This window comes from Aethalodelphis obliquidens, unplaced genomic scaffold (assembly GCF_003676395.1).
Source record: "Aethalodelphis obliquidens isolate GAN/ISIS:26980383/991018 unplaced genomic scaffold, ASM367639v1 scaffold23, whole genome shotgun sequence".
Taxonomy (NCBI): domain Eukaryota; kingdom Metazoa; phylum Chordata; class Mammalia; order Artiodactyla; family Delphinidae; genus Aethalodelphis; species Aethalodelphis obliquidens.
In genome coordinates this window covers 25,197,882-25,221,161 of record NW_020837967.1, presented here as the reverse complement: position 1 = coordinate 25,221,161, position 23,280 = coordinate 25,197,882, and the positions used below count along the sequence as shown (strand labels likewise).

The 23,280-nt window shown below is 38.1% G+C and overlaps 1 long non-coding RNA gene across 3 annotated transcripts in view; it reads left to right on the top strand.

Moving 5' to 3' along the window:
* Positions 1–69: 69 nt before the first annotated feature.
* The window catches only part of LOC113628411 (uncharacterized), a 90,489-nt gene continuing 67,278 nt past the window's right edge, over positions 70–23,280 (top strand). For all 3 annotated transcript variants that reach the window (XR_003436057.1, XR_003436058.1, XR_003436056.1), the window contains exons 1-2: positions 70–954; positions 1,496–1,594. This is a non-coding gene — a long non-coding RNA (uncharacterized LOC113628411). The remainder of the gene's footprint in view (positions 955–1,495; positions 1,595–23,280) is intronic.

Sequence of the window (23,280 nt, the reverse complement as noted above, 5' to 3'; positions counted from 1 at the left end):
TGCGGAGCACAGGCTCTAGAGCGCAGGCTCAGTAGTTGAAGCGCCCGGGCTTAGTTGCTCCGCGGCATGTGGGATCTTCCCGAACCAGGGATTGAACCTGTGTCACCTGCATTGGCAGGCGAATTCTTAACCACTGTGCCACCAGGGAAGTCCCTACACTAATCTTTTAACATGAAGTTTTCATTCCAGTAAACTGCATATGACTACAAACAAATGTATTGTTTTTTCATAAGTTCATTGTATCACTTACCAAATTTTTAAAAGATAGTTTTTATTACATCTTAGGGGATAATCAGCAGTTATTTGTCATTGCCATTTCTTAGTTAAAACTAACTGCAGCAATAAAGGTAAGGAAAATTTTTCAAGGTTTTTCTTTTCTAGCTGTTATGAGGGTTTCATCCACTAACTCTCATGAACAATAAGTTTTATTCTCTGTGTGAAAGTAACTTTGATGTGAGCCTACCTGAATCAGATTGATTTCATTATACATCATTCCTGATTTTATAGCCCACTAGGCTAATTCGTGGAGTTATTATCCATTTTTAGGAAATCAGAGAATTGTCCAGACATTCTAGGAAAACAACGCGTAATCTGTCTCATTCACAGACCTTCAGTCATCATAGAGAAGAAGAGAGGATAAAAACAGTTGCAGTTGGACTTTCTTCCTGCGATCATTCACTACTTAGCTCTTTGTTTTGCTCTAGGGTGAGACCAGAATTAGACTGTTTCAAGTCACTTCATGTTCCTAGAAATCACTTGGCCTTAGACATACAGCTCTATTCAATTCGTTACAGCCTGATGCTGCCACAGTAGGCAAACGCCACATTTACATGTATAATTTAAACCTGCACAGAGAACATCTGCAGCAAAACCCGCAGAAAGAGCCACCAGGCAGTCGCAGCACGTCCGGGTAGCAGCTCTCTTCTCCACTCTCCAGAGTTCCGTATTCAGTTGGTGAGTAGCTGTCCTAGTGTCTCGGTTCAGCCCCTTCAGGAGCCGTTGTGGGAGGGGAACATTCAAAACGCTGTAGCAAGGAAGAAACTGTTTCTACCGGAGATAGAAGAGGGCGATGTTCGTCAAATAGAATAGGGTAGGCCTTGAAGGAACTGTAATCCCTGTGGACCAAAGGAGGGGCCATAGGGATTGTCATTCTGGGAGCAGAAGGCAGTGTAAATGGGAGTCAGGAGGACGAAGCGCGTTTGGAGTGCGGGCCGCCTGACCGGCTGGGGTGGGGTTTTGGCTGTGATACTCAGAGAGTCGAGGTTGAGCAAGATGGTGAAGGACAGCGAGTTAAGGAGGTTGAGTATATTTGCAGCGGTAGAGCATTGAAGGTTTTTGTGTACGAGAGTAATAAAAGTTAAAGCAGTACTTTAGATGATTAATCTGTTGATACTAAGTAGTTATCAAGCGCCGCTGCTTTTTTCTTAGCAAATTTGAGTACCTTAGGTTCCATCATTGAGTTAGATAAAATTTGGCTGTTAAATTTTGCACACAGGTCCAGGAGCTGACTCTCATATACCTCAGAAGAGTATTTAACAAGAAGGCAAAGTTTAAGTGGCTTAAAGCCATCATCAGGAAATATCATCAGGTCATGGTATGTAATTTTGTGTAAAGCCTTCCTAATGAGAAATTCTTTGCAGTATATACTTGGACAGGAATGAAAACATGATCAGAAGTCACTTTTCACCTTGGGATGATGTTGGAAATTTTATTTTAAATACTTGAAAGGCTTATTTTAGTTTCCATGCTGAGTTCAATTTCTTGTGGATACATATTCCAACGAATATAAACATTACAATGTTCCTCTGGAATTCCCATGGAGCAACTCCCAGAAAATGTCTATTTTAGGTGGAATCTTTAATCAGAAATATCTGTGATACAGGATATATAAATCACCACAAACTATTTTGAAAATACACTCTTTATATTTCAAATGCGATCCCTTATGTTATCTGTGTGTATGTGTATCCACCCAGCTTTAAGTGCTCAGTGGGGTCAAAACTAGATTAAAGTCATTATTCACTTTTTCTGTCTACTTTCAGATGAATACATTTAAACTTTTTTTTTTTTCACGGCAAAGTTTCTAATCTTTTAGGATGGGGTGCTGAGATGTTTTAAAGAGGGTATTGGAAAGATGGGATTTGAAGCAGTAAATGTTACACTGTGTGAAGAATACGTAGTACGGTAAAATACCTAATCTGGAATAGAGCAAGTCCACCATAATGAAACGTATAAATTATAAATGATATTTTCTGGGTTTGTTTTGAAGTATGACACATTGAAAACTTACTACAATGGATGCCGTCAAATAAAATGGAGCAAGTTAATGAAAGATTACAAATTAGGTTTGTGTTATGTTCTGTGTCACCAAATTCATTAACGTGTCAGGCACAATGGAAGTCATACATCTTGAAGCTTCTTATTACAGAGTTACTGGTACTTGGCTTAGATTAATGGTGCCTAATGGTTAGAGTTTTAATTAATCTTTGCTAAACTTACACGTGGGCTTGGAGAGTGGTGTGAAATAACATTAACATCTCTTTGTCTCAAAAACTGAGTAAAAGGTGGATTATGAAGCTGGCTGATGTCTTGCAGTGGAATTTGAAACTCAAAGCCTGATTTTTTTTTTTTTTTTACCTCATGTGAGATGTGTATTATAATTCTGTAGATACGCCTGTCAGTCTAAAAGTAGCACAAGCTTCACCTTGTGTTTCTTCTTTAGCAGTTGATTTTGGTGATTTGAGAAGGACTGTTTGTTTATGATTGATGTGATAATGTCCCCTTTCCCCCCAGTTCTCTAATCAAACCTAAAGCAAGTATCTTTGGCGTTTCCCTGCTAGATTCTTGGCATCACTGGTTGTAAAGCTCAGTTATCAGGACTGAGGGGTCTTCTTCAGCTTTATATAATTGAATTTTTAAAACAGAGGATTACAGCATTTTTCGTATATTTTTTATTTGATCAAAATATTTTTATATTTTGATATCTTTCTTTTTTAAAAAAGTGATGACTAGAATAACAGTGAGCAGTGGTACTTCACTTATCTGTTGTTAAGTGGTAAGATGGGTTCAAATGAACACATTTTTCATATAACACTGATTTCCAGAGCTTTATCCTCATCTCTGGACATAGGACTGTCAAATGATTATTTTAGTCCCACCTCTAGAACTTCATCATTATTGTGCACTGGACTTTGTGCTTTACTTCCAATTCAACCTGTTTTATTTATTTATTTATTTATTTATTTATTTAGGCTGTGCTGGGTCTTCATTGCGGCACGCGGGCTGTTCGTTGCAGGATTCTCTCTAGTTGTGGTGCACGGGCTCAGTAGTTGAGATGTGCGGGCTCCAGAGTGCGCAGGCTTAGTTGTTCCATGGCATGTGGGATCTTAGTTCCCCAACCAGGGATCGAACGCATGTCCCCTGCATTGGAAGGCGGATTCTTAACCACTGGACCACCTGGAAAGTCCCTCAACCTGTTTTAAATTAAAATTATTTTCTTCCTCAAAACTGCCTAACCTCATAATTGGCTCATTTCTGTTGTTGGTATCATTATTCTCTGCCACCATAGCTCAGACTCTGGGATCCTTTTAGACTCCTTTTTTTTTTCACCTTGTTTAATTAATCTCTCTATTTCTGTTGCCATTAGCTTAGTTTATGTCATTACCTCTCTTCTAACTTAATACAATAATGTATTAGCTAGTTTCCCAACCCACTGTTTTCCCTCTTCTGTGTACCCATGTAAACCGTCAATTTTCAAAGGAATAGGAGTCAAAGTACCTTTTATGGTAAATTAACATTAAATTATATGTGTTTATTGCAGTTCTAAAGATACCTTGAAACTGTGCAGAGCTTAAGGTCATTCTAAATATCAGGTGTACAAAACATATACCAGTTGAAGGTTCTAATTAGTACAAAGCACTGGATTCTTTTCTGTAACATCAAAATGTCTTCTGTTTATAAACTCCACTGACTTCTGAAAGTTTTCAAACTTCTCTACTAATGACACTTAATCCCCCAAATACTGGTACAACAGAGTCATTCATTCAGTAAACATTTACCCGTGATTGCTATGTACCAGACCCTCTAAATTGAGACATACCTAGAGACGGAAGGTTTGAACTGCCAGAAAAATGATTTCTGTTCTTGGATAGAAAGGCTTAGTGTAAGGGTAACAGTTTTGCCTACGTATCAATTAATGATGATGCAGTCAATTAAAATTCTTTAAGAATTTTTTAAAGAAACTTGAAAGTCATTGGAAGTGTATGAGGAAGAATAAACATACAAAAATAGGAGAAAAAATTTTTAAAAATTCAACAAATAACATTAAAATATAAGGCACGGTAATTAAAATAATACTACTGGTTTGAGATAGACAAACCAATGGAACAGTAACAGAAATATACTCAAGATGTATAAGGGAATTTACAGTGATATGATAAAGGGCAACATTTCAAATCAATAGAAAGATGGATTATTCAATAGTGTTGGGACAACTGGTAGCTATTGGAAAAAAAATAGTTTGATCCTAGTCTCACTCTAATACCCAAATAAACTCCAGGTGGGTTGGAATTTAAATGTGGAGGGGAAGAAAGTGAAATCATAAAGTCCTAAAGAAACCCTGGATGAATATTATGAACTTGGGATAGGGAAGGGTGCCTTTTCAAGGATGACATGCATTTATAAAAGAATATATTGATAAATTTGACTACTTTAAAATGGAAAGCTATGCCACAAAACAGCCATAACCAAAATTCTGATCCTAATGGAAAAAGGGCCAATTTTTCTAATAATGAGCTCCACAAATGTATAAGAAATAGGCAGAACAAAGCTATATCATAGAAGCAGTTAAAATGGACAAGTAATAAAGATGGTCAAGCTTACAGATAATTATATAAAACATTATTATTATGGAGAATTTTGAACCCAGGCAAAAGTAAACTGAAAAGTATAATGAACTTGCATAAATCCATCACCTGTTTCAATAATTAACTCGTGGCAAATTTGCTTTAATATATAACCCATTTACTTACCCAATCTGTATTATTTTAAGTATATTTCAGTCATTCTATCATTTTATCTGTAAATATGTCAGTTACTGGCAAAAGATAAGAGCTTTTTTTCTAACATAATCACAAATCATTATTAAACCTAAGAAGAACAAACAAAACAATAATTCTCTAGTATCTTCATATCTACTTAGAGTTCAAGTTTCCATTGTCTTATGGATGTCACAGTTGTTTTTTCCCAAGACTGTTTGTTTGAATTGTGATCCAGTTACGGTCCCCATGTTGTGATTGGTTGACCTGTTTCTGAAGTCTCTTGAATTCTTAGGTTTACACGTCATCTCTTTTTCTTTTGCGATATATTGAAGATATGGGGTTATCTGTCTTAGGGAGTTTCCCACAACACGGACGGTGCTGATTTTGTTGGCACATATGATTCTGTGCTGTGGAGTTGTTCAACATTAATGACATAAGAATATTTATCAGATTTAGAAAACTTTCAATCATGTTTTTTCCTGTTTTTTTCCTATCTTTGTCTCTTCATTGTGGGTATTTCTAATCTGTATTACAGCTCATCAGTTTTTTTCTTTAGAGGTGTCTAATTTTTTAAACCCATTCATTCAGTTCTCAATTCCAGTAGGGTTTTTATTTTTGTTTTTGTTTTTTCAGTTCTAGGATTTCTATCTGGTATTTGAAATTATTTTTTCTAATTTTCTGACAGAATTCTGAGTCTCGTCTTTGATTTTCTTATCAAGTCTGTCTGATAAGTTGATTGATTATCTGGTCTGCTTCTGTGTTTCATGATGCTGACTTCTATTCTAGGATGCCTGACTGGTGGTGTTTTGTGTGTTGACATTGTATGTGGAAAATAGATTACTTGAGGGAGGGTGATGTTGATTTCCCTTCAGAATGGATTTATTTTTGCTTCTGGAAGGTGGGTGGGAGTACTTATGATCCTGGATCACTGTGGTCCAGAAGGGGCTTAAGATTTTGAATTTGGATTCAGTTCCAGATTCTAGCCTCGCCCAAAGCCAGGAGGGCTCAGCGGGGCCCCTTCTCCTCGTTAGGTCCTGAGCTCCCTTTCCCTGCGATCCTTCTGAAAGCCCTGCTCAGCTCTGATTGCCTCATCCGCAGGCGTCCCTGTGGGGAAAGCAGTCCCACGTGCTAGGCTCACCTAGTGTAGGTCTGCGTCTCTGCAGTCCTGTAGGTTTTCACTGCCTTGATAGCATTTGGATGCTTTCAAGCAACTGCTTTTTGTCTTGCCCAGCTGCAAAGACAGCTGAGAGAGAGAGAGAGTTGGTATGTACTGCCTAGACTGCCATTACTGGAAGCCACTGAGTTCTTTTTGAGTCCAGCTTCTGATCCCATATGTGTGTGTATATATATATATATATATTTTTTTTTTAATTTTATAGGAATGACGTATACTGTTCATATAGTTTACTTCCTTCTAAGGGGCTTTCACATGATGTCTCAGTTGCCGAAAAGCCTTGAGTTGGGCTTTACCTAGCAGTGCGGACACCTGGCTGAAGTGAAAGCCTAGTTCACCCTTGAGGAAACAAGGTTCTGCAGGTGTTGTTCTGTGCTCGGCTTCAGAAATCAGAAATTTCCAGCTTTTACTTCTGGATTGTGATTTCCTCATAGAGGATTTTGTCCATGCCATTTGAAAGTTTAAATTTATGCCATGTGTGAATGAGTGGCAAAGTGCCCAAATAAGAATGGGGAAAATATCTTCTTTTTCCAACCATGTTCAGACACCTCAAACAACTGTGAAATACAATTTTTCTTCCAGTTTTCCAAAATATTTATCTGGGCTGAGACCAAGAATGAAAGCATTTTAGGCCAAAAACCCCTTGGAAATTTTATGATTTATAATAGAGTTCCCTTTTGAATTTTAGGCATATGTTGTTAGAGTATCTTATTTATGAACGCAAGATTTTAGTGCATTTTTACATCAGTGAAATAACTCGTGTTTCTTTTCTATAAGTTATTTTTCTAATATTTAGCTATTTCATATTTGTAGTTTTTCGGCTATATTATCAGCCTATATTTGTTTAGGTAACAGGTAGCAATTAAAAATAGCTATCATAATTTTGAGTTAGTTTTCAAATTATAATTTGATACTTGTCTTCTAGCATTGCCATATTGCCAGAAACCTTAACTCAAGTCTAAATATTTAATAAAATCATTTTGAAAAGCAAAATAACTCGGTGTTTTTATCTTGGTTGCTCTGAACAAAGCCAGTACTTCAAACTTCTCGACGCTTCGGGGTGAAAATTGTGTTAAGTAATATTTGAATTTAAATGTGGTTTAAAATGTTTCTTAATTCTAAAGCCCTCTGTAGTTTCCGTTTTCTAAGCAATATTAGCTATATTTGATCTTTAGATGAAGAAAGATTTGACTATGATTAAATACGTACAGTACCATCCTGGAATAAATTTTATTCATAGATTAGTAAAATATGTGCAGCGTGATTTAGGAGAAAATATTTTAGGCCATTAAATTTAGTTACATAAGCTATGGTATGTTTTAAATTCTGTGCAATGAAATCTGTTTTGCTTTAAAAATAAAAAGTTCATTGCACTGGAAAATGTGGAGTATTTGTTATCCAAGACCATCAAAAGCATACCCGGTCACATATTTAGGAAAATTTTGAAATACTCGTTTTAGCCTATCAATTTAATGGCATTTGTGATGATTGTCTGATTTTCTTATCTGTACTTAAAAGCCTTAAGAGGGCTTCCCTGGTGGCGCAGCGGTTGAGAGTCCGCCTGCCGATGCAGGGGATGCGGGTTCGTGCCCCGGTCCGGGAGGATCCCACGTGCCGCGGAGCGGCTGGGCCTGTGAGCCATGGCCGCCGGGCCTGCGCGTCCGGAGCCCGTGCTCCGCAGCGGGAGGGGCCGCGGCAGTGAGAGGCCCGCGTACCGGGGGAAAAACAAAACAGCCGTAAGAGCGCTCTTAATATTTGATTTGGTCACGTTTCTTGCAGTACGTCGGTTTCAGTGCAGTTCTCTTCTCTGCTATGGAGTAAGTATAGGACCTAGCACAGTGCCTGGCACATATTTGGTAATCGATAAACATTGCTTTCTTTCCCTTATCCCACCCCCGTTCTTAGCCCATGATTTTAAAGGTATTAAGAAATAAAAATAGTACTAGGAAAACTTTAAGAGCTCAGCTTCCATTTAAAAATTTTTAACTTCTTTTTCTAAAAGAAGGATTCACAATTAATGCATGGTGTTGTAGGCAGGGTTCCATGATGGCCCCAAGATTCCCACCCTCTGGAGGACACCCCTGTGTAACCCCCTCTCCTTGAGTGTGATCAGACCTGTGAGTCAGTCCCTTGATTGGGTTGTGTTACATGGCGAAGGTGATGGTTGAATCGTTCTGTGATTATTACCTGATATGACTCCTAGCCGACTGGAGAGAGACATTTCTGCTGGCTTCGAAGAAGTAAGCTGTCTCATTGTGCATGGCCACGTGGCTGGAACCTGAGGGTGGCTTCTAAGAGCTGAGAGCCGTCCCCACCAACAGCCAGCAAGCAGTCAGGGGCCTTGTTCCCAGCCACAAGGAAACTGTGAGATAATAAACAAATGTAGGGGCTTTTAAGAGCATCCTGAGCATAGGTGAGATGACACCTTGGCCAACACATCGATTTCAGCACTCTAAGACTGAGAAGAGGACCAGTTAAATCGATTTCTGACTCAAGCCACAGAAACTGAGAAAATCAATGTATATTGTTTTAAGCTGCTAAGTTCGTGGGAGTTTGTTATGCAGTAATAGAAAATCAATACATTAGGGAAAACCTCCCTTGTGAAAGTTAAATTATTGTTTATTCACTTTACAGTGTAAATATCTTTGTTCAGGACTGGAGTCAAAGGATGAAGATTGATATGAGTAATCATCCTCATCAGTAAACAATCAAAGGTTATAGCTGTGCTCTGAATAAAGGCCCCAACTATGTCTATGTTCTAATCCCAGAAACTGAACATGTCACTTTACATGGCTAAAGGGACTTTGTGGGTGTGATTAAGTTAAAGGCCCTGAGATGGGGAGATTATTCTGGATTTTCCAAGTGGCCGCAATATAATCATAAGGGTCAGTAGGAGGAAAAAAGATGTGATGAGGGATTCAGAGGTCAGGTGGAGAAGTATTTGAAGATACTGCACTGCTGTCTTTGACGATGGAACTGTAAGTTAAGAAATCTGTGGTGTCTTAAGCCACTACATTTGTGGTAATTTGTGCAGCAGTAGGAAAATAGTACACAAGATATCTGAGAGAAGCCTGTTACATCGAAGAAAGCAAAACAGTGATTCGTAGGACACAAGCTATACAGGACGAAGAACACCTCAAAGATAAAAACTTTAGTAGTTGTTTTTTGGGGGTTCTAGGATTGAGACCTCCTAGTCTGCCATCTTGCTAATGTCCTATGAATATCTTCTTCATTACATTCTTATTTACTTATAGCTTTATATATATTCTTTTTTTCAACTTTATTACATATTTTATTAAAACTGAGAGGACATTTAATGTAAGTTGTACCCAAAATGCTATCATTCAGAATCTTAAGACACCAACAATTGTAAAATGGATCTGCATTTCAGAAATGTTAAAATGTGTGTGTATGGGGGTAGGGGGTGGAGATCAGGGAGAACAATGCAATGCAGCAGATACCTCAAAATTCCTTTGCCAAGTGATTGTAAAAACTTTCCCTCCTACCAGAAATACAAAAATTCAAGATTTCCACATCGCTACAAAAACTTAGAGAGTTTGATGATACGGCTTAAAAAAAAAAAAAAAAAAAAACCCTGCAGTTCCCTAAGCACATTTTCCAAATATTTATAGTTATTTTGTGTTCCCTCTAGTGTAAATTGCTGTTGCCATTTTTCTACTCAGTTTTGTATTTTCCCTATTAATTTTAAGAGCTTTTTATGTATTCTAGCTTTATTCATTGTGAATATTGTCTGTCATTTTCTGGATTGGTTTTGTAATTATTTTTTACATTTTTCTAATTATCTCTTTCTTCACCAAATCAACTTTTTTATTAAGTCTTATAACCAGTCTTCACATCTTATAGGTGTTTCATCCCTGTTCTTATTCAAAATTGTCTTGCCTATTCTGGGCTTCAACATTTCTTTGTGCATATCAGGGTCTGTTTGTCAAGTTTTATGAACAAAAATCTTTGAAATTATATTGATGGTATAGATTAACCTTCAACATTTGCATCTTTATTATAGTGCATTTTCCCATCCATGAACGTGGTATACCTCTCCAACTGGTCTTCCTTTATATCCTTCAATAAAGTATGAAATTTGTTCTCATAAAGCATTTACAGATCTTTTGTTAGATTTATTCTATGGAATGTTATTTTTTGTTAGCTACTTGGAGTAAGACATTAAAACTACATTTTCTAACTTATTGTTCGTGGTGTTCAAATACACTAATTTTTTTTTTTTTTTTTTTTTTTTTTAATGGTACGTGGGCCTCTCACTGTTGTGGCCTCTCCCGTTGTGGAGTACAGGCTCCGGATGCACAGGCTCAGCGGCCATGGCTCACGGGCCCAGCTGCTCCGCACCATGTGGGATCTTCCCAGACCAGGGTACGAACCCATGTCCCCTGCATCGGCAGGCGGACTCTCAACCACTGCGCCACCAGGGAAGCCCGAAATACACTAATTTTATTTGACTTTGTATCCATAATTTTAAAAAAATCAGCTCGCCTAGATGGTCTCTTAATTTGCTTATGTAGATAATAATATCAAATGCAAATGTTTCTTCAAGGAATTTCCCTATTATTTCTAGTTTGCTAACTTTTTTTTAAACATCTTTATTCGAGTACAATGGTGTGTTAGTTTCTGCTATATAACAAAGTGAATCAGCTATACATATACACATATCCCCGTATCCCCTCCCTCTTGTGTCTCCCTCCCACCTTCCCTATCCCACCCCTCTAGATGGTCACAAAGCACCGAGGTGATCTCCCTGTGCTACGTGGCTGCTTCCCACTAGCTATCTATTTTACATTTGGTAGTGTATATATGTCCATGCCACTCTCTCACTTTCTCCCAGCTTACCTTTCCCCTCCCTGTGTCCTCAACTCCATTCTCAACGTCTGCGTCTTTATTCATGTCCTGCTGCTAGGTTCTTCAGAACCTTTTTTTTTTTTTTTTTGGATTCCATATATATGTGTTAGCATATGTTTTTCTCTTTCTGACTTACTTCACTCTGTATGACAGACTCTAGGTCCATCCACCTCACTACAAATAACTCAATTTCATTTCATTTTATGGCTGAGTAATATTCCATTGTATGTATGTGCCACATCTTCTTTATCCATTCATCTGTCGATGGACACATTGGTTGCTTCCATGTCCTGGCTATTGTAAATAGAGCTGCAATGAACATTGTGGTACATGACTCTTTTTGAATTATGGTTTTCTCAGGGTATCTGCCCAGTAGTGGGATTGCTTGGTCATATGGTAGTTCTATTTTTAGATTTTTTAAAGGAACCTCCATAATGTTCTCCATAGTGGCTGTATCAATTTCCATTCCCACCAACAGTGCAAGAGGGTTCCCTTTTCTCCACACCCTCTCCAGCATTTATTGTTTGTAGATTTTTTGATGATGGCCATTCTGACTGGTGTGAGGTGATACCTCATTGTAGTTTTGATTTGCATTTCTCTAATGATTAGTGATGTTGAGCATCCTTTCATGTGTTTGTTGGCAATCTGTATATCTTCTTTGGAGAAATGTCTGTTTAGGTCTTCTGCCCAGTTTTGGGGTTGGGTTGTTTGCTTTTTTGATATTGAGCTGCTTGTAAATTTTGGAGATTAATCCTTTGTCAGTTGCTTCATTTGTAAATATTTTTTCCCATTCTGACGGTTGTCTTTTCGTCTTGTTTATATTTTCCTTTGCTGTGCAAAAGCTTTTAAGTGTCATTAGGTCCCATGTGTTTATTTTTGTTTTTGTTTTCATTTCTCCAGGAGGTGGGTCAAAAAGGATCTTGCTGTGATTTATGTCATAGAGTGTTCTGCCTATGTTTTCCTCTAAGAGTTTTATAGTGTCTGGTCTTACATTTAGGTCTTTAATCCCATTTTGAGTTTATTTTTGTGTATGGTGTTAGAGAGTGTTCTAATTTCATTCTTTTAGATGTAGCTGTCCAGTTTTCCCAGCACCACTTATTGAAGAGGCTATCTTTTCTCCATTGTATATTCTTGCCTCATTTATCAAAAATAAGGTGACCAGGGGCTTCCCTGGTGGCGCAGTGGTTGAGAGTCCACCTACCGATTCAGGAGACACGGGTTCATGTCCCGGTCCAGGAAGATCCCACATGTCGCGGAGCGGGTAGGCCTGTGAGCTGTGGCCGCAGGGCCTGCGCGTCCAGAGCCTGTGCTCTGCAATGGGAGCGGCCACAACAGTGAGAGGCCCGCATACCGCCAAAAAAAATAAATAAATAATAAGGTGAACATAGGTGTGTGGATTTATCTCTGGGCTTTCTATCCTGTTGCATTGATCTGTATTTCTGTTTTTGTGCCAGTACCATACTGTCTTGATTATTGTAGCTTTGTAGTATAGTCTGAAGTCCGGGAGCCTGATTCCTCCAGCTCCGTTTTTCTTTCTCAAGATTGCTCTGGCTATTTGGGGTCTTTTGTGTTTCCATACAAATTGTGAAATTTTTTGTTTTAGTTCTGTGAAAAGTGCCAGTGGTAGTTTGATAGAGATTGCATTGAATCTATAGATTGCTTTGGGTAGTACAGTCATTTTCACAATGTTGATTCTTCCAATCCAACAACATGGTATATCTCTCCATCTGTTTGTACCATCTTTAATTTCTTTCATCAGTGTCTTATAGTTTTCTGCATACAGGTCTTTTGTCTCCTTAGGTAGGTTTATTCCTAGGTATTTTATTCTTTTTGTTGCAGTGGTAAATGGAAATGTTTCTTTAATTTCTCTTTCAGATTTTTCATCATTACTGTATAGGAATGCAAGAGATTTCTGTGAATTAATTTTGTATCCTGCTACTTTACCAAATTCATTGATTAGCTCTAGTAGTTTTCTGGTAGCATCTTTAGGATTCACTATATATAGTATCATGTTATCTGCAAACAGTGACAGCTTACCTCTTTGCAGATTTGGATTCCTTTTATTTCTTTTTCTTCTCTGATTGCTGTGGCTACAACTTCTAAAACTATGTTGAATAACAGTGGTGAGACTGGATATCCTTGTCTTGTTCCTGATCGTAGAGGAAGTGTTTTCAGTTTTTCACAATTGACAACAATATTGGCTGTGGGTTTGTCATATATGGCCTTTATTATGTTGAGGTAGGTTCTCTCTATGCCTACTTTCTGGAGGGTTTTTATCATAAATGGGTGTTGAATTTTTTCAAAAGCTTTTTCTGCATCTATTGAGATGATAATATGGTTTTTCTCTTTCAATTTGTTAATATGGTTTATCACATTGATTGATTTGCCTATACTGAAGAATCTTTGCATTCTGGGGATAAACCCCACTTAATCATGGTGTATGATCCTTTTAACGTGCTGTTGGATTCTGTTTGCTAGTATTTTGTTGAGGATTTTTACATCTATGTTCATCAGTGATATTGGCCTGTAGTTTTCTTTCTTTGTGACATCTTTGTCTGGTTTTGGTATCAGGGTGATGGTGGCCTCATAGAATGAGTTTGGGAGTGTTCCTCCCTCTGCTATATTTTGGAAAAGTTTCAGAAGGATAGATGTTAGTTCTTCTCTGAAAGTTTGATAGAATTCGCCTGTGAAGCCATCTGGTCCTGGGCTTTTGTTTGTTGGAAGATTTTTAATCACAGTTTCAATTTCAGTGCTTGTAATTGGTCTGTTTATATTTTCTATTTCTTCCTGGTTCAGTCTCAGAAGGTTGTGCTTTTCTAAGAATTTGTCCATTTCTTCCAGGTTGTCCATTTTATTGGCATATAGTTGCTTGTAGTAATCTCTAATGATTCTTTGTATTTCTGCAGCGTCAGTTGTTACTTCTTTTTCATTTCTAATTCTGTTGATATGAGTCTTCTCCCTTTTTTTTCTTGATGTGTCTGGCTAATGGTTTATCAATTTTGTTTATTTTCTCAAAGAACCAGTTTTTAATTTTATTGATTTTGCTATTGTTTCATTCATTTTTTCCCTTTATTTCTGATCTGATCTTTATGATTTCTTTCCTTCTGCTAACTTCAGCTTGTTTTTGTTCTTCTTTTTCTAATTGCTTTAGGTGTAAGGTTAGATTGTTTATTTGAGATGTTTCTTGTTTCGTGAGGTACGATTGTATTGCTATAAACTTCCCTCTTAGAACTACTTTTGCTGCGTCCCATAGGTTTTGGGTCATCGTGTTTTCATTGTCATTTGTTTCTAGGTATTTTTTGATTTCCTCTTTAATTTCTTCAGTGATCTCTTAGTTATTTAGTAGTGTATTGTTTATCCTTCCTGTGTTTGTATTTTTTTACGGATTTTTTTCCTGTAATTGATATCTAGTCTCATAGTGTTGTGGTCAGAAAAGATACTTGATATGATTTAAATTTTTTAAAATTTACCAAGACTTGATTTGTGACCCAAGATATGATCTATCCTGGAGAATGTTCCATGAGCACTTGAGAAGAAAATGTATTCTGTTGCTTTTGGATGGACTGTCCTATAAATATCAATTGAGTCCATCTTGTTTAATGTATCATTTAAAGCTTGTGTTTCCTTATTTATTTTCATTTTGGATGATCTATCCATTGGTGAAAGTGGGTGTTAAAGTCCCCTACTATGGTTGTGTTACCGTCGATTTCCCCTTTTATGGCTGTTAGTATTTGCCTTATGTATTGAGGTGCTCCTATGTTGGGTGCATAAATATTTACAGTTATTATATCTTCTTCTTGGATTGATCCCTTGATCATTATTTAGTGTTCTTCTTTGTCTCTTGTAATAGTCTTTATTTTAAAATTATTTTGTCTGATATGAGAATTGCTACTCCAGCTTTTGTTTGATTTCCATTTGTATGGAATATCTTTTTCCATCCCCTCACTTTCAGTCTGTATATATCCCTAAGTCTGAAGTGGGTCTCTTGTAGACGGTGTATATACGGGTCTTGTTTTTGTATCCATTCAGCCAGTCTATGTCTTTTGGTTGGAGCATTTAATCCATTTACATTTAAGGTAATTATATGTATGTTCCTATTACCATTTTCTTAATTGTTTTGGGTTTATTATTGTAGGTCCTTTTCTTCTCTTGTGTTTCCTGCCTAGAGAAGTTCCTTTAGCATTTGTTGTAAAACTGGTTTGGTGGTGCTGACTTCTCTTAGCTTTTGCTTGTCTGTTAAGGTTTTAATTTCTCCATCAAATCTGAATGAGATCCTTGCTGGGTAGAGTAATCTTGGTTGTAGGTTTTTCCCCTTCATCACTTTAAATATGTCCTGCTACTCCCTTGCTTGCAGAGTTGCTGCTGAAAGATCAGCTGATAACCTCATGGGGATTCCCTTGTATGTTATTTGTTGTTTTTCCCTTGCTGCTTTTAATATTTTTTTCTTTGTATTTAATTTTTGATAGTTTGATTAATATGTTTCTTGGAATGTTTCTCCTTGGATTTATCCTGTATGGGACTCTCTGTGCTTCCTGGACTTCATTGACTATTTCCTTTTCCATCCTAAGGAAGTTTTCAACTACAATCTCTTCAAATATTTTCTCAGTCCCTTTCTTTTTCTCTTCTTCTTCTGGGTTCCCCTATAATTCAAATGTTGGTGCATTTGATGTTGTCCCAGAGGTCTCTGAGACTGTCCTCAATTCTTTTCATTCTTTTTTCTTTATTCTGCTCTGTGGTAGTTATTTCCACTATTTTATCTTCCAGGTCACTTATCCGTTCTTCTGCCTCAGTTATTCTGCTATTGATTCCTTCTAGAGAATATTTAATTTCATTTATTGTGTTGTTCATCATTGTTTGTTTGCTCTTTTGTTCTTCTGGGTCCTTGTTAAACATTTCTTGTATTTTCTCCATTCTATTTCCAAGATTTTGGATCATCTTTACTATCATTACTCTGAATTCTTTTTCAGGTAGACTGCCTATTTCCTCTTCATTTGTTTGGTCTGGTGGGTTTTTACCTTGCTCCTTCATCTGCTGTGTGTTCCTCTGTCTTCTCATTTTAATTCATTTACTGTGTTTGGGGTCTCCTTTTCACAGGCTGCACGTTCTTAGTTCCTATTGTTTTTGGTGTCTGCCCCCAGTGGGTAAGGTTGATTCAATGGATTGTGTAGACTTCCTGGTGGAGGGGACTGGTACCTGTGTTCTGGTGGATGAGGCTGGATCTTGTCTTTCTAATGGGCAGAACCACCTCTGGTTGTGTGTTTTGGGGTGTCTGTTGATCTTATTATGATTTTAGGCAGCCTCTCTGCTAATGGGTGGGTTTGTGTTCCTGTCTTGCTAGTTGTTTGGCATGGGGTGTCCAGCACTGTAGCTTGCTGGTCGTTGAGTGGAGCTGGGTCTTAGCGTTGAGATGGAGATCTCTGGGAGAGCTTTCACCATTTGATATTATGTGGAGCTGGGAGGTCTCTTGTGGACCAGTGTCCTGAACTCGGCTCTCCCACCTCAGAGGCACAAGCCTGACACCAGGCTGGAGCACCAAGACCCTGTCAACCACACTGCTCAGAAGAAAAGGGAGAAGGACATGAAAGAAAGAAAGGAAAAAAAATTAAAATAAATTTTTTTTAAAATTATTAAAAATTAAAACATAATAAAAAAAGAAAGAATGAAGAGAGCAACCAAACCAAAAAACAAATCCACCAATGATCACAAGCACTAAAAACTATACTAAAGAAAAAAAAAAAGACGGACAGACAGAACCCTAGGACAAATGGTAAAAGCAAAGCTATACAGACAAAATCACACAAAGAAGCATGCACGTACAGAAAAGAGAAAAGGGGGGAATATATATATATATATAAACTAAAAAGAGAGCACCCAAATCAATAAGCAAATGTACCGATGATAATAGACTCTGAATACTAAACTAAGATAAACATAAAGCCAGAAACAAATTAGATGCAGAAAGCAAACCCCAAGTCTACAGTTGCTCCCAAAGTCCACTGCCTCAATTTTGGGTTGATCGTTGTCTATTCAGGTATTCCACAGATGCAGGTACATCAAGTTGATTGTGGAGATACGATCTGCTGCTCCCGATACCGCACAGAGAGATTTTCCTTTCTTTGTTCGCACAGCTCCTGGGGCTCAGCTTTAGATTTGGCTCCGCCTCTGCGTGTAGGTCGCCTGAGGGCGTCTGTTCTTCGCTCAGGCAGGACGGGATTAAAGTAGCAGCTGATTAGGGGCCTCTGAATGCGGGGTGAGCCTGCGGCACCAGAGGGCAGTGTGACGTTGCTCCAGCCTGAGGCGCACCATGTGTTCTCCTGGGGAAGTTGTCCCTGGATCATAAGTCCCTGGCAGTGGTGGGCAGCACAGCCTCCCAGCAGAGGAGGTGTGGATAGTGACCTTTGCTTGCACACAGGCTTCTTGGTGACTGCAGCAGCAGCCTTAGCGTTTCATGCCCTTCTCTGGGGTCCGCGCTGATGGCCGCAGCTCGCGCCTGTCTCTGGAGCTTGTTTAGGTGGTGCTCTGAATCCCCTCTCCTCGTACACCCTGAAACAATGGTCTCTTGCCTCTTAGGCAGGTCCAGACTTTTTCCTGGTCTTCCTCCCAGCTAGCTGTGGCGCACTAGCCCCCTTCAGGCTGTGCTCACGCAGCCAACCCCAGTCCTCTCCCTGGGGTTTGACCTCCGAAGCCCAAGCCTCAGCTCCCAGCCCCCGCCCGCCCCAGCAGGTGAGCAGACAAGCCTCTCCGGCTGGTGAGTGCCGGTCGGCATCGATCCTCTGTGCGGGAACCTCTCCGCTTTGCCCTCTGCACCCCTGTTGCTGCGTGCTCCTCCGTGGCTCCAAAGCGTCCCCCCTGCCCACCCCCCATCTCCGCCAGTGAAGGGGCTTCATAGTGTGTGGACACCTTTCCTCCTTCACAGCTCCCTCCCACTGGTGCAGGTGCCGTCCCTATTCTTTTGTCTCTGGTTTTTCTTTTTCTTTTGCCCTACCCAGGTACGTGGGGAGTTTCTTGCCTTTTGGGAAGTCTGAGGTCTTCTGCCAGCGTTCAGTAGGTGTTCTATAGGAGCTGTTCCACATGTAGATGTATTTCTGATATATTTGTGGGGAGGAAGGTGATCTCTATGTCTTACTCCTCCGCCATCTTGAAGGTCTCAATATTTATATATGTTCTTTATTGAGGTGTTTCTTCAAATCTTTCATAATTAAAAAAGTGAGTTGTTCTCTTTTTGAGGTTTGAATATTATTTATATACTTTGGATACAAGTTCTTTATCAGGTATATTTTCTTTCAATCTGTAGCTTATCTTTGCGTTATTTTAACAGTATCTTTTAAAGGGCCGACGTTTTAGATTTTGAAGAAGTTCAGTTTACACGTTTCTTCTTTTATGGACCCCGCTTTTGCAGTCACATCTAATTTTTGCCTAATCCAAGGCAGCAGATTTTCTCATTTGTTTTCTTTTAGATGTTTTACATTTTTACATTTTACATCTTGCAGATGTTTTATATTTTAAATTTAGTTTATGTTTCATTCTGAGTTAATTTTTATATGCGGTGTAGAGTATGGATTGAGTACCTTGTTTTGCATGCAGTTATCCATCAAACTGACTCCGTGCCATTGTCCATGAGAGTCATCATTGAACATGGTAGGGTAGGGAGCTCCGAAATGCCATCCCTCCCCTGAAACAAGGATTAAGCTGGCACAATCTTTCAGAATCAACTTTTCTTGAAGTTTGAAATCTAACAAAAAAAAAAACTTAATGGGAGGATGCATAATGAAAAAGGAAGCTGCTGAATTTCAGGGAGGGCTATGTGGCCTTTTAATTCACCTGTTTGCCATTTATTACTCCTATGCTCGGCAGTGACTATGAAGATAGCAACCCATATGCTTAGTTAGCTTCCTGGTGCAGAGGGGCTAATATGGACCCAATTCTCAAATAATTGTGGTTATGTGTCTTGATCCATTTGGTGACTCCCTGAGGAATCAACTCAAGGGCTTGGCTTTCTTTCATCTGCCTCAAAAGCTTCTCAGAGACACATGAGATTCCCGGGAAACATTTGTCCAAAGCATTTAGTGACAAATATACTTGCTATAGCTGCCTGGGGGTAAGAGGTAACAATTGGGACAAGCAGTAGACACACTGAAAAATTCCAGGAAAGAAGAGACTGGGAAAGGAAATGCATAGGGATATAAGAGCTTCGAAAAGCTCTCAGGTATACAGGGAATCTAGAAAGCCACACACATGCACAGGACTGGAGGTGTGCTCATTAAAGACCTGAGAAGATCCTAAGCTTTCACATCCAACTGACTTGTAGGCTCCAGAGAATCAGGAATTCCAGTCATACACAGCTTGACTAAGCACTGGAGTGCTTAAACACAGAGCCAATCTGCAAAGACTGGGAGGTGACAATGATGACAGTGATGACAATGATGATTAGATCAAGTCAATTAAGGAAATCTCTGTTACATCACTAGCTGACCAATAAGCTTAAATAACAGAGATTTCAGTGGCCATTAATGACAAAGAATACTGTCCTTACAAATTTATTTTAGGAAAACCACTAACAAGCAACTACAACCTCCCTCAAAGTAGCAACAACAAACCCAGAGTTGCCACATTATAATATTCAAAATGTCCAGGTTTCAAAAAATATTATGTTGCCTGCAAAGAAAGTATGGCCCATTATTTGGGAAAAAAATAACAGTAACTGTCCCAGAGGAAGCAGAGACATTGGACTTACTAGACAAAGACTTTAGAACATCTTAAATATGCCAAGAGATCAAGGATATCATAAACAAAGAAGTAAAGGAAATAGGGGAATAATGTCTCACCAAGTAGAGCATATCAATAAAGAGACACAAACCATAAAAAGGAGCCAAATAGAAATTTTGAAACTTATAACAATTAAAAAATTCTTTGGAAAAATATAACAATAGATTTAAGTAGGTAGAAGGAAGGATCAGTGAGCTTGAAGGTAGGTGAGTTGAGATCCAGTCTAGAGAGCAGAAAAGAAAATGAAGGAAAGTGGACAGAACCCACAGACTTGTGGGACCTGATCAAGCTTACAACATATGTATAATGGAAACCGAAGCAGAGAAGAGAAAGAAAAGGGCAGAAGGAATATTTGAAAAATTAATGACCTTCACCAAATTTGGTGAAAGATGTGAATCTACAAATGCAAGAACCTCAGGATAAGTTCAAAGAGATTCACACCAAGACACATTATAATTAAACCATCAAAGCCAGAGAGAGGCTTGAAAGTGACCCATCATGTACAGGAAATCCTGAATAAGATTAACAGCCAATTTCTTACCAGAAATCATGGATGCCAGAGAGTGGATAATATATTGAAAATCTGGAAGGAAAAAACCTGTCAAACAAGAATACTGTATCTGGCAAAATTATCCTTCAAAACTGAAGGAGAATAGGATTTTGCTGGATGAACAAAAGCTGAGGCAACCAGTCACCTGGAGACATGCCCTACAAGAAATGCTAAAGGGAACCTTCAGGCTTAAATGAAGGGCATCAGACATAACTCAAAGCCATACGAAAGAATGAAGTACGAGAATGAGGTCAACTATGTAGGTAAATAGAAAAGCCAGCATTACTGTATTTTTCTGGTAATTTTTACTTTGTATATGATTTAAGGGACAAATGCATAAAACAGTGATTATAAATCTATGTAATGGACACACAATGTATAAAGATGTACTTTGTGACAATTACAACATAAAGGGGGGACAGAGCTGTGTAAAAGCAGAGATTTTTTACACTATTGAAGCTAAATTGGTATTCAAACTGGATTGTTACAGATTTAAGATGTTAATGTTAATCCCTATAAGTAAAAAATATACAGAAATGTAAATTAGAGAATCATAATAGTATCCTAGAACAAATAAACACTAAACAAGACAGTAATGGAGGAATTGAGGAACCAAAAAATATGATATATAAAAAAGCAAATAGCAAAATGGCAGAAGTAAGACCTTTACCAGCAATTGCTTTAAATGAAAATAGATTAAACTCTCCAACTAAAAGGCAGAGATGGCAGAAAGGATAAAAAAACAAGATCCAACTGTACACTGTTTGTGCCCCTCTCTCCTCTCCAACGTTCTGCATTGCAAACTGTAGTGCCTTGGTCTCCATCCTCTTGATTCAGGAAGTCCTCTTGTCTCTGCCTGGGTCCCCTTCCCAGGGATGTATTTGGGAAACTCAAGGCAGTGAGCTGGGAGAACCCTCTCTCAGGGCTCACTTCTTTTTTCCTTTATGTCCAAAGTCATGAAAGCTGTTTTTTCGTAGTTTAACATTTTAGTTGTTTTAAGTGGGATAGTAAATCTAGTTACTCTAGTTACTCCATCTTGGGCAGAAGCAGAAGACAGTATTGATTAATTTTTTTAATCTATAAAAGTTTTATAAAAAGTTTTATAATTTTTTAAACTTGGCTTTTATTAGTAATCTTTGGTTTTACCAATTACTCTGTAAACTAGATTTACATTGATAACCTTACAATTATCCATTAAAAAGGTATTTCTTTGACCTTTTAAAAATCATTTTAATGATGATAAATATGTTAATTCAAAAAAGCATCCTAGTTTCTTTTAAGCATACTATAAAAGTGCTTTATACTGATCTTAATCTTTTGGCTTTTCTTCCCCCCTTAGAGTAAGAGGAAAAAAAATAAATTTTGAATGTGTTGACAAGTATCCATTGCCAGTAAGCTATTTTTCATGTCTCAGGAAAATAGTTATTTTATGCACTAGGTCATTGTGCACTTATATTAATTACAGCAGTTACAGGGGTAAAGAAAGAAAGCTTGAGTAGGCATTCTAACTACTGATCTGGAAACAGAACAACTGGGAATGTGGTTCTAAGTTTTCTTTAAGAAATAATGCCTTTTGATCTAAAAACATTAATTTAGATAGCAAGAAACTCGTAAATTTGTATATTTATATCTTTTTTTTAGGTTTAATGAAAATAATTTTGTGGGTCTGTGTCTGTGTTTGGTCTCTTCCTCTGAAAGCTGCTTTAGATTAGAACGCCCTGCTCATTTAAATGAAAGGGGAATTTAGCCTTAAGTGATGAAAAAGTAGAAGTTTCATGACTCACATTGATATGAAAAAAGAATACAAGAATAGTGATGGCTGTTGTTTTAATTTTGCCAGTACAAGTTGTAGTTAACAAGTGATGAATACCAAGATTATATATACTCTAGATGTAACGCCAGAAAAAATAATCCTTCAAACATACAGTAATAATACTTGGTCCTGAAATACATCAATAAGCCATGATACCTTTTTGGATATAATATTCATTATGATGCGTGTTTCTTGACATAAATATTAATCTTCAAGGAGTTTATAGCTGTGACTAAGAGAAAATTCCATAGTTAGTCTTGGATAGGAAAAACTTTAGAAATGAACTTAATAGTAATTTTGCTAATAAGAGTTGCCACATAGCGTTTCCATGCAGCAGAGAAGTGGCATTTTGTGCTTTTTGACAGCTTACCATCGTAGCTGGCAGTAAGGCTGGATATGGGTCAGTAGATCAGAATCACAATGTCAGCGCTGGATAAATTAAAGCTATTATTCCAATTCTGATTGGGTGGCTTTAGAATGGGGCAAATCAGACATGTAACAAAGAATGGCAGTTTGCTTCATTTAAGAGGATCCTCGCACGTCTCTGCCCCCAATACTCTCCTGTCTCTTCTTTATTCCTCATATCCAGGAGAAACTGTACTCAGAAGAACACATTCTGGGTAGAGAAGGCCAGTCAGCTACTCTGGAAGGTTAGTGGTGTGGTGTCACATTACAAAAGCTATTGAAGATGACCAAAAAAACAAAAGCAAACTTTTGGTAACAAGAAAAGATGTGTGTATTAGAAACTAATTACTTCCCTTTTTCTCTGCTACTAAAGCAGATTGTGCTGCTGTTGTGGACTGGAAACCTTATTCTTTAAAGGGCTGGTGCTCTCTGGAAATGTGAAAGCAAAATGAGGGCTGCAACTTGGCTCCAAAGTAGTGGCTTCCCAGAGATTTCCAGAATTAAAATGATACTTATTCTCATATGTGCCCAAATGATTTGGGAGCAATATAGACCTTCGTCAAAATGTACATTCTTCCTCCACTGAGGGAAGAAGTTATTCGTTACTGTGTGGGAGAAATGTAGATGAGTTGGGGGAAGTGGTTTATGTCTCTCTCAGATGGTG